Source organism: Pseudorasbora parva, chromosome 12 (assembly GCF_024679245.1).
Source record: "Pseudorasbora parva isolate DD20220531a chromosome 12, ASM2467924v1, whole genome shotgun sequence".
Taxonomy (NCBI): Eukaryota; Metazoa; Chordata; class Actinopteri; order Cypriniformes; family Gobionidae; genus Pseudorasbora; species Pseudorasbora parva.
In genome coordinates this window covers 6727687-6743230 of record NC_090183.1, presented here as the reverse complement: position 1 = coordinate 6743230, position 15544 = coordinate 6727687, and the positions used below count along the sequence as shown (strand labels likewise).

Genomic DNA, 15544 nt, shown 5'->3' with positions numbered 1-15544 from the left:
TTCAAGGGTCCGTCAAAGCACGGGAGACTAATAGCTCTGCTGTTCTGACATTTTCTTAACCTTTAAAGCCATCAGCGAGAGCACCATTCATCTTCCTTCGCAATGCTCCAAAAACAGACAAAACAGTGGGACGCCCCAGCAGAAAGAGTTATGTTAAACCAATTTCAGTAGGATTGAGACAAATGTGGACTGGGGAGGTGAACGTGCGGTGAAAAGCAGGCAAAAGAACGTTGGTTGTGCAGATACTAGGGCTGGGCGATATGGCCAAAAATTCATATCCCGATATAGCTCATTTGATATCCCGATAACGATATAGCAATTTTTCTGTTAATTCAGTTTATGAATAGTCTATACAAAATTGCAATGTGGAAATGCAGTTTGAAATGATATACAAAACAAATAAAGGTAGTATGGACTACATTTTTATTTAGATCCTTTTTTTCAAGCAAGACAGTTGGTAAAGTTAACACCTGCCTAGGGATGTTAACCGTTGACCGATGGTTGACCATATCAACGTTAATCGATCAAAGTTGTCGGTTAAAAAAAAAAGAAAAGTGATCTCTAAATTAGGCTATTATACAGTGGACTAAACGCTACTACAGTTGGCCGTCTCATTCCAAAATATTTTTGTGTGAAGTGAACATATTCCTCACACTCAATTTTCCATAACTCGCCTGTTTGTACTTAATAAACCAATAAAAACATTTGACGCGAGGTCACAGCGTTTGGGTTTGTGCGCTCACAAGGTTTGCAAAAAGTAAACAGGCTAAACACTCGAGATTAGAGCCAGAGCAGACGACAGTATGAAGCGTGCATTTCGCTTAAGATGGGCTTACATTTGGAAATATCTACATTTCAGTGGTAACACATAAGGTGTTGATCGTCTTTTTTTTTATTATTGTTAGCACTACCTCGAACTAAAGCCGCGACGTCTCTTCGGAGCTGTCATTTTCTTAAATGAGCCGCGGCAATGTTTCAAATGAGCTTCTTACGCTAGACAAACGCCTTTATTTTCTAACGCCATCACCTTGACCAAACCATTTCGAAACTAAGGAGCCATTGTCCTCAGATTACAAACAAGCTCCTCTGCGGCGCGTTTGCGGGACTCGTGTTTCGCGCTGTGGGGGATTTTAAAAAAGTGACGTGAGTGGACGGGAGCGCTAGGAGGACAGTGGGTGTGTATGTGTGTGTGTGTGTGTGTGTGTGTGTGTGAGAGATAGAGAGAGCTGGAGCGCGGCTCGCGGCTGTTATTTCAAATTCGCCATCCCTACACCTGCCATTAAAATATTTCAATATATGGCTATATGGTGTGCCACGCGTAAAAGCCCGTTGCAGCGTCTGCGTCTGAAGTTTGTCTTGAGCGCTATGCCACCACTCTGGCATAATTACTCTGAGAATTACCCTGATCTGAACCGCGTCTACTACCGTCTTCCTCCACGTTTGTTTATGTATTGCAGCGTGCATGGGCATGCCGTGGCGTGAGGTGCATCTTGACGTAAAGTTCTGCCGTAAACGCCTTATCGTGGCGTAAGCGATAGAGCCTTATATAAAACGATAGACATTTTCTATCGTCCAGACGATATATTTCGTCATATCGCCCAGCCCTAGCAGATACTATTCATTCAGAGCGATTTGGGGTACACTAATAGTAGGGACCATCCCTCTCTTGGGGCGAGCTGGGGTTAAGTGCCTCAATCAAGAGCACCATGATTGAGAAACTCCGAAACTCTACAGTTCACGGGTCACACGACCTGGGATTCAACTGGGGACTGGCTATTTGAACGTCATGAATACAGCGCTGTTTTCCTCCCTGTGAAAACAGATGCAGTGTTTTTTTAGCCCTTGCTCACACTAAACTTACTGTTCTTAAGCACATAGGAAATTTTATGTCACATTTGAAAGGGAAAAAAATGGCCTTGTCCACAGCTTTTGACAGGTCACTGCCTGGAAGTATGACTCACATCTTTCACCCAAAGTAAAAATTCTGTCATCATTACACCATTCAAAGTTCATATCACTTTCATTGAATGCAAAAGGAGATGCTCTGAAGCAGCGTTTCCCAGCTGGGGTGCCGTCTGACGTGAGCAGGGGTGCCATGTAAAAGGTGCCGGCACACTCTTGCACCGCAGTTCATTTCACATCTGATGACCAGGGCCGCGTTATCCTAATGGGCAACATGGGCTGCCGCCCAGGGCCCCAAACACCAGGGGACCCCCAAGACAATTCTCTTTTGCGTTATCCTTTTTTTTGGTTTTGTTTTGGATCGAGGTAATTATGCGTACGTTGAGCATCGTTGTCACACACCCGAATCGAGTCACAGCCATAGGGTCACAGCGGACACCCAGTACATCGTCACCTCAACATGTCGAACGAAAATGTAAGAAAATGTGACGGGCGGATCTAGCGGGGTTTCAACTGCCACTCTAAAAGAAAGACCAAGACAGGCAGCTAGTGTATCCCAAATTCCCAATGCATAAATTATAAATTGTTCCACTACCGATTTACATTAGCAGCGCTTCAAATGTGATGAGATAATAGCAATAAAACACGTATTTATGTTATTGTGTTATTGCTAGTCTGTAGCTAGTCCAACAAATGACTCCTATGAACTGCTTAGGTCTGCAACACAAATAGTTTGATCATGAATAGATCGCCTGTTATACGTCCCAATGTTAACGGATTTCAGCTTTCTCACTACACTCGGATGCGGTCCGGCAGTGCTTTCCAGGTCTGCAGCAGCGCGTCGATCGTTTCTACACCGTCTATTTTGTGCTGGACGCGCTGAATTAAAGTGATAGAACGTTCACATTAAAATAAACATGCATTGAAGTGAAAATCGGGTTATTTCACCACAGATTCATGTAATTTAAAGTCTAATCTGTTTCAATTACTTTTTGCCTCGGGTAAAGCAAGAAAACAGACACATTTAGGTAAATAGGGAGACATAATGAGCTCTCGTCCTTTCTTGAAGGTGGAGAAATAAAGTTCTTTATGACCTGCAGGATTTCTTAAAAGATTTAAAAATTAAAGAAATTAAAGATTATATTTTTTGTCTATTGTAAGTTTTAATGTAAAACGTTTTTGATTTTAACATTGATTTCAACCACTTGCATGAGCAACGTAATATATAATAAATTAATATATATATATATATATATATATATATATATATATATATATATATATATATATATATATATATATATATATATATATATATATGGGGGGGGGGGGCAAGGGCCCCACAAAAACTTAGCCCAGGGCCCCCCAACGGCTTAACACGGCCCTGCTGATGACGCATCTTTAATATGGGTTGTAACTTGAAAATAATGCTTAATATGTTTCTGTCGATGGATACATGTGCTGGCTCCTCAGTGATACACTACAACAGCTTTAATAAAAGAAAAACGTGGGCAAAACGGTCTCTCTTTGTAAACTGTGTTCCATCCATGTGAGTCCTGCCATATGACCATCATCATTTTCGCCAGGTGTAGAGCTAGAAGACGCAAATGAGAACTTACGTGCACTGTGAGAAGATCTGTCTCTGTCACAGCGCGCAAATATTGAGTTATCTTTCAAGTCTTGCGCTTGAACGGACAAACTCACACAAAAAGTATGTCAACATGTCCATCTTGATGAGTATCCAAGCAGACATAGTCTGAATATGCCTTAAGAGAACTTTATACAGTCGAGAAAGACGATGCATATCCCTGCATTAGGTCTTAAAGGGGCAGTAGCCTTTACTGCTGTCTGTTTAATGTCAAACAAAAGATAAGGAAATCACTCACTGCTCTTGATTAAATAGCTTTTCTAAGTTAAATAAGGATTCATCTTTAATTTAAACAGTTAAATATGCAGTTATTTTACATTTGAGTACTTTATTAAATTTATCTACCTAAAAACTAATGTTAGACCATTGAAACCGTGGCATGAACCTAAAACCGTGATACAAACAGAACAAAAAGAAATTTGTACATTTGTAAATGATGCCAGAATGTTCATTTTAAGATAAAATATTAATTTATATCAGTAAACACTCATGCAGCATGTTCAATGTGTAGGAAATTCTTAATCAACTAGAATTATTTTATGGCTAGAAAACACAACTCATCTCTGTGTCTTCATCACACATCACTATATCAAACAACTCACAAATTAATATGGGAATACCTACATCAAAAGTGTGAATCTCGACTACAGAGCCGAAAGTTTCACTGCAATTCACACCCTGACAGCAGTCAATATTATTAAACACATTTAGAGGTAAACCTATAGCAACACAGTGCAAAACTCGCTAATATAAAGCCAGGGTGCTGCAGGATGGCTGCTAGGTGTTTTGTATCCTTTGGCATATTTCTAGGTGCTTGCTAAGGTGTTCTGGTGGATTAATAGGGCATATCTATGGTATTCTGGTCATGGCTTGTTTTTTTTTAACCTGTTTTACCTGGTGGATGATACAAATTGTAAAGGGCCTTTCATTTCAAGGATGATAACTGTAACAATAACTATATTTTTAATATTCATTCTGATTCCATGTGAATAAAGAAGTCCACATTACAACTATACCAACAATGAGAAATATTACATTTTTCAGCTGATAAAACGTTCATAGCAATTCAGAATCTACCCGACTCAAACATTTAAACAGTGGCAGCAGAAAACAAAGCACAGTGCATGGTTATAATAAACAGAATGTTAGTCTGTTCACACTAATGTGCTTATCGTTATAATTATCAATATAATTATCATTTTTGGTGTGAACGAGCCTCATGTCAGACAATTTGTCCATCATAGCAGTTTAAAGGGTTAGTTCACCCAAAAATGTAAATTCTGTCATTATTTACTTACCCTCATGTCATTCTAAACCCGACTTTCATACTTTCATTCATCTTCGAAACACAAATGAAGACCTAGTTAATGAAATATGAGAGCTTTCTGTCCCTCCAGTGACAGCCACGCAACTACCACTTAATCTCCAACACGAGTTCCTGCAAAAACATATGTTCTCACGTCAACACAACACATGCGCCGTGGTGCTCTTGTGAACGCATGTTGCACTCTAAAAAATGCTGGGTTAAAAACAACCCAAGTTGGGTTGAAAATGCACCAACCCAACAATTGGGTTGTTTTAACCCAATGGTTGAGTTGTTTTAACCCAATGGTTGAGTTGTTTTAACCCAGTGGTTGGGTTAAATGTTGCTTAAGACAACCCAATTGCTGGGTAAGAACAACTCAACCATTGGGTTAAAACAACCCAATTGTTGGGTTGGTGCATTTTCAACCCAACTTGGGTTGTTTTTAACCCAGCATTTTTTAGAGTGTGGAGATTAATATTTTGTGGTAAATTATGTTTTTATAACAAAAAAATGAATATATATTAGAATTAGAAAAAAAATTTAGCTACTACAAGAGGGCAAATTTAAAGTAAGTAGTAAAACTTTATTTGTAAAGCCTTTTTAAAAAACAAATCTTTACATAATACTTTACATGAAACCTTCACTCAAACATTCATACATCCATATGGAAAGTGCAAAAAGTGGGCAGGTCCCTTAAAATTTAATATGCATATTTTATATATTAATATTAATATATTAATATATATATATATATTTATTTATTTATTTTCCATTAGAGGGTTGTCAAGCAGTTGTGTAAAAAACTTTACACTAATGATATGGATGGACAGATAGGGAGAAAGAAAGCTCTCGTGCCTTATAAAAACACTTTCCTCTTGAAAAAGACCTGCTTGTTTGACTAACCCAGCCTCGAGGTGCACAGACCCCCCTTAAAACCCAACACACCCCAGCTCGGTGAGAGGCATCAATGACTCTCTTGTGCCTAACAGAGCACGTCACTGTGCGGCCCGGGGTCTTGGGAACAGCAATATTTGCTTTAATATTTAAAACATTTAGCTTTACCCATTTCACATAAGCTTGGCAGTGTTGTCTGGCAGCCCCTCAGGTCTCGCTTACTACAATCAGCTTCCACAAACGACCTCTAACACACCTCCTCCAGCCCAATTCATGCATTCACCATCTCAACATGAGGCAACCAATATGGAAAACCCACATTTCCTCATCACAGGTGTGGGTCTCCACCCAGTTTTTCCCCAATCCATCTTTTCTCCATCCTCCTTCCACTTCCATCCTGACCACAAGCGATGCAGGCTGAAGTATAGAGAACAGTGGCACTAGTATAGAGTGATGTGTTTTTGGTCTAATCTGAGGTTTAGAGCTCAGCTAGTGGTTTAGATTACTGTAAAAGGGTGCTGAGGTTTAAGCTGAGGTTGGAAGAAAGACGAGCAGGTGAGGAGGAAACTATGCAAGAGAGGGTATATTAAACACATACTTATTCTGTAGAATTATTATTAGTAGTAGAACAGTTGAAGGCACAATATGTAATTTTCGCCACTAGAGATTGCTTATTAAAAACAAAGGCAAAGTCTGATGATGGAACAGTTTAGAACGATTCAGTTCGATTTGGTGAACTAGTTCACCCGGTTCACTAAAAAGAACCGGTTCAAAAGAACGATTCATTCGTGAACCGGACATCACTAGAGTGATGATCTGATCGGGCTCACAAGTGAAGAAGAAATGGTTCACGTTTGTGCCTTTCCGAATTGTTGCAACAGAATGTAAAAATTTGCAGCGAACACTTGACTTACACAGACACAACACAGCCGGGCCGGTTAAAGAAAAATGCCATTCCGTAGTCGAAGACGGGTGCAACCACTGTGGAGGTAATGTAAACTTTATTTATCCTTCCATTTGTAGGGCCCTATAAAATCCGTTTTATTTTTTCCCAAATTCCGTTTTATTTTTTCCCAAATTCCGTTTTTTCCGTTTTAATTTTTGCAAATTCCGTTTTAATTTTTGCAGATTCCTTTTTTTCCGTTAAAATGTTTGGCAATTCAGTTTTTTTTTTTTACCCTTTACTGTTATTTTGGTGAAAAAAGAGTGTGCTTTTAATGTTAATATAATAGAACATAAAACAAAAAATAGGAATGACCTTAAATTTATTGAGGTAACAAACATCACATTTACTTTTTAGGACAAATATGATATTTGGCATAACACTGCACTTCAAGTACTTCAAATATTAATGGTTATTAGCTTTAAACTTTCCGGTAAAATAAATTATAATAGTTTATATAAGTTAAAATGAAAGTGCTCCAGTAGCTTTTTCTTTCAAGTATTTTTTTTAAAAAAAGAACTAAAAAAAAAAAAATCATAAGAATCATCTTTTACATACAGTACTATTAAGTAAAACATTTAAAGCTGAAAATTAACATTAAAAAATAACATTTCACCATGAAATCATGTAGTGAATTGTTCTGTGTGTTTAACAATCACCATTATGATATCCAGAGCTGTGAAAAATAAAAATACACGAAAACACAACACTGACGGACGTTTTCCCCCCAACTTCAAAGGCCCCTTTAAATGATTAAAACTAGATGCTTAATTTTAACTTTAAGGTTACTTATCATGTAAACTACCCATAGGCTACAGCATGTTAAATGCATGTTTGGAACAGACTAACAGAGGGGAAAACGGTCGCATTTGCAGCAGATATGCATTGCTGCCTAATGTGCCCATTATAAATCAAAGCACGAGATGACAGGGGTCGAGTAAAACACCGGAAAATCTGACAGAATGGACAATATTTGTCTGTCTGTGCAATACACGAGCCGCGGTTCAGGTGCACGCGCGACCAATGCTGCCTGAGCACAACGAGCGCGCGGCTCCCGCTCTCCATACGCAAAGCTGCCTGCGCGTGCAGTGTGAAACCGCCGTTAGCGTCGTGTTTCTTAACTTTATCGCTGCCGAAAGCAGAGCCGTGGAGACCAACTTCGCCATACTTTCATTGTTTTGAAGGACGAGCTGAAATGACGGGAGGGGTTGTGTCGCGGAGATTTGCTTCCCCCCTCTGCACTTTCCTCAGACATACGTTCTTAACCCACACGAAACAGAATTTCATTACAAATATGTAAAATTCCGGGGAAATCTGCGTTAACACCAGATTCCGCGTTTATATGCAGATTCCGCGTTAATATGCCAATTCCGCGAATCCGTCCGCGATTCCGTGATCGCGGAAATTATAGGGCCCTACATTTGGACACACACGGCTTGAGGAAAGATGTGCAGTAATAAAATAATCATACTTTACACGCACAATGCTCTTCCCAACTGGACTATCTGCCATTTTTTCCGGCTACTGCTGAGTTCCCACAGGACTTCAGCCCGAGACTAAAGCTAGCTGTCTAAAACACTATTTAGATGAATTTAAACAATGGCTAAGTGAATAAACGCATCTCATTGTCATGTAAGGGCCCTGTTCCTGTTGGACAGACATTTTAATTGTCATTTTGTGTCAGTTAAAGGGGTACTTCAGCGCTGGGAAGATGAATCTGTATTTAAACTGGGTCATCAATGTAGTAGAAATGTGAAATTATTTTTGAATTTGGTGCCTTCTAGACTGAGAAAAAAATGAAAATGTATTTGTGTCTCATGGGGATGAAAGACTACAATTCCCAGAATGCTTCGCTGCCCTGTGAGGCCATTCTCAAAGCCACCAACTTGATTACTGTGACGGAGTTGGAGAAGACACTACAATTAAAAACTGAACGCGTCTGCCCAATATAATGAGTGAGTCACCGCGTGAGTATCACAGCACTGAGCACTAACTGTAGGAGTCAGATAAATGAGCTGATGAGCTCTTGTGATGAGAGCTGAGGTAATCGCGACTACACTCGCGTCATACATTCACAACGCAAGTTCAGTCTGGCGCATTTCAGTTCATGCCTTTGCAAGCTTAACTTTCATAGAAATTAATTTGAGAAGTTAAAAGACTTACATTGCTCACCATAGCTCCGTTTAAATGAGTGCCTGTAGCTGCAAGCTGAGCTCTGAGTGTGATCTCCATCATCCATACGCGGGTTCAAAACATGCAGAAATAGCCAATAAATCATCAATTATACATCTCATTTCTTACTCTAAGCTAATTTTTACATAACTTTTTTGTAGCTCAACAGCCCTTAGTCAACAAAAAGTATTTTCACCAAAAAATGTTTTTAAATAAAACATTTTTTAAAGTATTTTGCCTTGTTCTACTTGTTAAGCTGAGAGACCTAATTAAATTGTGGAATTACTGCACTTTCCCCCCCATTGTAATCAACAAAAATTGTCATATCTAGACTGAGCAAGGTCTAATTTGGTTCGGTCTTTACTGACTTGATTAACCTGACCTCAAAGCAGCAGTAAACTTGACCTTTACTGTGGCAGCTTCACTTAAAACCAATCATGCACTAACTACTTTATATTAAAAATACCTGCTATTACAAGCACACACACAGACAAAACTGTTCTGTTCAACACAGAGATAATGCTAGTAAAAATCACAATTTCTCCATTAAAAGAATAATTGTAGTTTTGTAAAGCTATTTATATATTGACACAATTTATATTTGTCTACAAAAACTATTTTTAAGCATTTAACCATACATCTTTAAATCAAAATGTCATGGGAAGCACAAATTCAGTCAGGTGTCTACAAATGTTCGACTGCTACTGTTAAGTGCACTCTAGCTTTAAAAAATTTCTGGATAATTGCAGATCTAGCTGAACAATTTAATGAATAATACGTTCTGATAGCACTGATCACATCTTTTATCCTATTTTGAGTCCATGCATAATCTCGACATTTTCCACATGAATATTTACCAGGGCACTCATGCATAGTTCTGTAGGAAGTATATTCATTACCATTGGTAGTTTAAGTGTATAGCATAACATTGACCGAGAAAAATGAGTTGGCCCTGATGCATTGACTACTGATCACATGTTCATGTACTCTGCAAAAATTCAAATGTCTTGTTATTAAGTAAAATGTCCTTAATGTCCTTCACTTCAGAAGCTACCATTTCGAAATCTATTGAATCATTAGAGAATGTATATTGAATATCTTCATCAGGCCTGACGAAGACCCTTTGGGTCGAAAAGTTGTTCATTTCAATAAATCCTTGGGAGCAGCAGCGGTGTGTGTGTGTGTGTATGTGTGTATGTATTTATGCATGTATGTATGAAGTAGGTTGTGTTTATGATTTGTTTATGGACATAGCCTTTTTAGAAAAAATGACTAAATACCAACCCCAACCCTTCCTTGCTAAGATCAGTGACCTAGGCTATATATGTAAGTTTGCGGTATTGATATTTGGCAGCCTGGGACATGTCCACAAACTGACTGTTAGTGGATTAAGACTGGCAGGGCTACCAAAAGGACAGTCTAAACAGCTGGCAAAATTCTGCTCTATATCAGCTGTGATAGGCAGCCTTGCTGTGTGGCATAAGCAACGTTTTATGTACCCTTAATGTCAAAGCTGTGCTACCTCTGAGAATATTTGATTCCCTTCTTTAAGAAATTTGATTGGTAGAGTCAAATAAAGAAATTAAAACATGTATGTATGCATATGTATGTATGTATGTATGTATGTATGTATGTATGTATGTATGCATAAATGGATGGATGGATGGATGGATGGATGGATGGATGGATGGATGGATGGGTGGGTGGGTGGGTGGGTGGATGGATGGATGGATGGATGGATGGATGGATGGATGGATGGATGGATGGGTGGGTGGGTGGGTGGGTGGATGGGTGGGTGGGTGGGTGGGTGGATGGATGGATGGATGGATGGATGGATGGATGGATGGATGGATGGATGGATGGATGGATGGATGGATGGATGGATGGATGGATGGATGGATGGATGGATGGATATTTCTGGCTGTCCAAGAAACCTTTCTATAGACCTGTCTGAAGTCAAGACAGAAATTTAAGTTGTTTATGAGAACAAATTAAACTTTTATGGAGATTGACAGCACCTAAATAATGGACCATTTAATCACTTAATTTCAAGCATAAACTTTACAAAATGTTGGAATTACTACAATTTTTCAGTGTTCACAACAAGAAGGAATTACCAGGAAAATGTCACCAATTAAATGTTTCTCTGTGCTGATAAAATAGCTTCACCAAACGTACCCTTTCACAACCTTGAGGAAAGCTTTTTTCGAAAAGTTTTCTTTATAGGAAATGTTTCACATATGCCCATTTTTCACATATTATGTTATTGTACTGTGGCCTCTTTCTGCAGGATAATGCGCCCTGCCATAAAGCAAAAATGGTTCAGGAAAGGTTTGAGGAACACAACAACAAGTTTGAGATGTTGACTTGGCCTCCAAATTCCCAAGATCTCAAAAACAAGTCTGATTTTAAGGATCTACTGCTAACTTCTTGATGCCAGATACCACAGCACACCTTCAGGGGTCTAGTGGAGTCCAAGCCTCGACAGGTCAGGGATGTTTTGGTAGCGAAAGAGGGACCAACATAATATCAGGATTAATAATCTCATAATGTTATGTGTAATACACCGGTGTGTATATAAAAAAAAAAAAAAAAAAATACATGCATTATTAAGTTTAGCTTCAAGTTTAAGGTTGATCTGTCCGTTTTAGTGAACAATTTGAGGTGAGGTTCAACAAGTTTTCTGTACATCTCAAGCTATTGTGTGGGCGATATGGTGTTAGAGTTTTTAATCATACCTTTAAATTCACACCTCATTCTAATTCCGTTTCTTTTCTATTCATCTGAGAAGAGTGGACATCCACTTCAAGGAAATAATCCAAGCTTTTACGCTAGTAAAAGTCCTGTGTCTTGTGCACCCAGCTCAGGGTATGTCTGATTGAATCCACATAAAAATAACTGTGTCTAGGACAGCTAATGGACCAGCGGCTGCTGAATGATGATTTAAATCAAGACACTAAGGTTACCTAGAGGTTACGAACACTTTAGAGAGCAAGTTTTCCACCGTGTCCTTGTCCAACTCTGCAAGGTTGGCGTTTCTCAAATTGCACACTGTCTCCACTCTAGTGACTTACCGATGCTAGATATGAGAGAAACAGAGAGCAAGGGCTGACAGAATGAGGTTGAAGGGTCATGTCGAGGAGACTAATTGAGCTGAGAGGGAAGTCTCTACTTTGGTATCACATTTCATTGGTGGCCTGTCAGAATCGCTGACACTCTACAAGGGCCATAGAGCCACTTTCTGACAGCACCAAATCTTTTTAAATAAACTTTATAGTTTAAAAGTTCTTGTATCCCAAAGATTATCTTCTCTAGAACTAGCAACCACCTAAAATTACCCAACCACCACAGAGAAGTGCACCAGCAACTGTATTGAAACTGTGTTATCGATGTACTGAAACCCTTTAAAGTTATACGCTTTCATGCTACGTAATATATCTAATCTACCTATCTATCTATCTATCTATCTATCTATCTATCTATCTATCTATCTATCTATCTATCTATCTATCTATCTATCTATCTATCTATCTATCTATCTATCTATCTATCTGTCTGTTGTCCAAAATGTTGTCAAATATTTATCCATCCATTCATCCATCCACCCATTTAAACTTTCAAACTATTTCACACTATTTCAAATGTTCAGGCTAGAGGTTTCTCAAGCCAAGTTTGTTCACAAACTTTACTCATCTAGTTTTACCTATTTTGCTTCCATTACATGACATTTCCTATTCAATAAGAGAAATGTGGGTCCATCAGAAATCAATTGGAAGGAGCTCAGTGAATTCAAGCATGGTTCAGACTAGATCAAGAACAGTGCATAGAGCTTCATGGAATGAGTTTCCATGGCAGATCGTCTGAATCCAAGCATTACATCACCAAGTGCAATTCAAAGCGTGGGATGCAGTGGTGTAAAGCCACTGGACTCTAGTGGCTTTGGACTCTAGAGCAATGGATACGTGTTCTCTGGAGTGACAAATCACGCTTCTCTGTCTGACAATCCGATGGACGAGTCTGGGTTTGGTGGTTGCCAGGAAAACAGTATTACCAGACTGCATTATACCAAGTGTAAAGTTTGGTGGAGGGGGGATTATGGTGTGGGTTATTTTTCGGGGGTTGAGCTTGGTCCCTTAATTCCAGTGAAAGGAACTCTTAATGCTTCAGCATACCAAGACAGGATACCACACAATTAATTGGACAATTTAATGCTCCAAACTTTGCGGGAACAGTTTGGGGATGGTCCCTTCCTGTTCCAATATGACTGCGCACCAGTAAACAAAGCAAGGTCCATAAAGACACTGATGAGCGAGTTTGATGTGGAGGAACTTGACTGGCCTGCACAGAGTCCTGACTTTAACCCGATAGAACACCTTTAGGGATGAATTAGGAGATTATGAAGTACTGTGAAGAAGACCTTCTCGTCCAACATCAATGTCTGACCTCACAAATGCGCTTCTAGAAGAATGGCCAAAAATTCCCATAAACACACTCCTATACCTTGTGGAAAGCCTTCCTAGAATAGTTGAAACTGTTATAGCTGCAAAGCATGGGTCAACTCCACATTAAACCCTATGGATTAAGAATGGGATGGCATTAAAGTTCATGCATGTAAAGGCAGGTGTCCAACACTTTTGGCAATATAGTATACTGATGAATCATTGACAATAAAGGCCAGGAACATGTATTCAGAAAGTAAATGTCGATGATGATTTAACATCAATGTAAATATATTTGTTTATAATTATAACTTTAAATATTAATTGCATTCATTCAGTAAATTTACATCTACAATATGAACATTTAAAACAGGTGAATGTAGGTTTGTTGTCGATAGCTTGACTGTTGGGTCAGTGTTGTTCATTCACCCCAGCATGAAACATTAATGATTTTGTTCTTCCCGCAGCAATAATTCATGTAACAGACTTTTAAAATGCAGCTCTAAATGTTTGATAATGGCTAAAACAGTGCTTGCGGCCATTTGGAAATATAGTAACTGGGGTATTTTCGGTATCCAGTAACCCCAGTACTAGGGGTTTAGAAAAAAATATTTTAGTTTTGATTAAGTCTCCTGCTTGAGAAAAAGAGTCAAGTAATCTTCATTAGTGTTTCTGAAGAGATCTCAATAATGTCTCAAAATATGCTCAAGTTTTCCAATATACTAAAATCTGAACTGCTAATCCCATTCACATGAATGCATATATCTGTACTCTTACTCTGTGTTGGGTGTAACTAGTTACTACGTAACTAGCTAGTTACTTTAATTGAATTACTTTTCCCTATAGCCTACTGTATAGTAAAAGTATAGCTGTGTATAGCATTTGACATGTAAAGTCTTTCTCTTCTGGGAAAGAAAACAGGTCATAAATATTGAATACTCATACTTTTTGTCTGTATGGAGGCATATCAAAATTGTCCAATAAAAATGTCTATATAATGGTTGTAACATGAACAAAAGGCTCTAGAAATTAAAGTAAAATGTGCTCCTCAAATAATTGTATAATGGTTCTAATGACAAATAACTTTACAAAGAGCTGAAGAGAGCCAGTGGAGAAATCACACGCAGAGATAATTATGACAAGGCCAGAGGTTGTTATTACTGAAATATGAGAACGGTTTGTCAAGATGTATGAAAATAAAAGTGTGTTACTGGAACTCTGCATCACCTCAAATAAAACCTGCCCATGCTGGAAAGATGAAAATGTCCGTTCATGCTTAGACATAGGCCTAATGATAAGACTACAGTTTCATACTATCCATTACAAATCTTTCCTTGTAGCATTACTGATTGCCATGAAAAAGGTATCCAGTTCTATTTCAAACAATAAAAAAGCCACCTAAATAATACATCCAACCTTAATAATAAAGAATCAAAATAATGTATATGCAGAGAACACCGAGTAAACAAAACAAAGGCAGATATTTTTGTACATGTATATCATAACAGGTGATGAATCCAGAAGTCTCGCTATCGCCCTCTAGTGACCTGTACTTACATTACAATTTACACCACAACAATTACCTTTTTTAATCAATCAATGTTATTAATTGTAACGTGAATATATAGACTTAAAACAGACAAAGTCATTGGAAACCAAGTTTTCACAACAATTTAAAAAAAAATTAACCATCAAGGAGAACAATCTCCTGAAACAACTTTTTCTTAAACTCAGTTACGAGCGTAAGCTATCTTTAATACGCGGTTCTGCTCGTAAACCTTGTCATATTCTGCGCACTGACTGTAAGGAAAACCACAGAAATTATCTTACCTCTCCAGTCAGGTGAATCCAGCCGTGATTTCGCTGTATGTGATGTTGAGAAGACTCTGTTGAGGTCTGTGAAAGCATCTGTGCTCTCGCCGACAGCACCGCCTCACACCGGGACGGGATTAATCCTACGACTGCTGCTACCGCTTGGCTCATGAATATTAACTAAGACGTGCTGCCATTGCTCCATAACGTGCCTATAAGGAAGGTTTCCTCATGAATATTAATGAATGTATGCTGTCGTTGCTTCGTAGACCTGATAAAAATATACTGTAGGACTCAAAGACTATCTCGAGGTTTATTCTGCCAAGATACAAATAAAAGTGCCCTTGGTGGAACATGCTATAATTTATCTTAAAGTATTATTTATTTTATTTATTTGTTTTTAAGGGTTAGAAAAAAGTAGGCTATTG

The 15544-nt window shown here is 38.5% G+C and overlaps 1 protein-coding gene across 1 annotated transcript in view; it reads right to left on the bottom strand.

Annotated features, from left to right (window-relative positions):
- The window catches only part of sema5bb (sema domain, seven thrombospondin repeats (type 1 and type 1-like), transmembrane domain (TM) and short cytoplasmic domain, (semaphorin) 5Bb), a 77603-nt gene extending 62344 nt beyond the window's left edge, over positions 1 to 15259 (bottom strand). The window contains exon 1 of the mRNA XM_067458256.1: positions 15135 to 15259. The gene's annotated coding sequence lies outside the window, so the exon portion shown is untranslated. The remainder of the gene's footprint in view (positions 1 to 15134) is intronic.
- Positions 15260 to 15544: the final 285 nt, after the last annotated feature.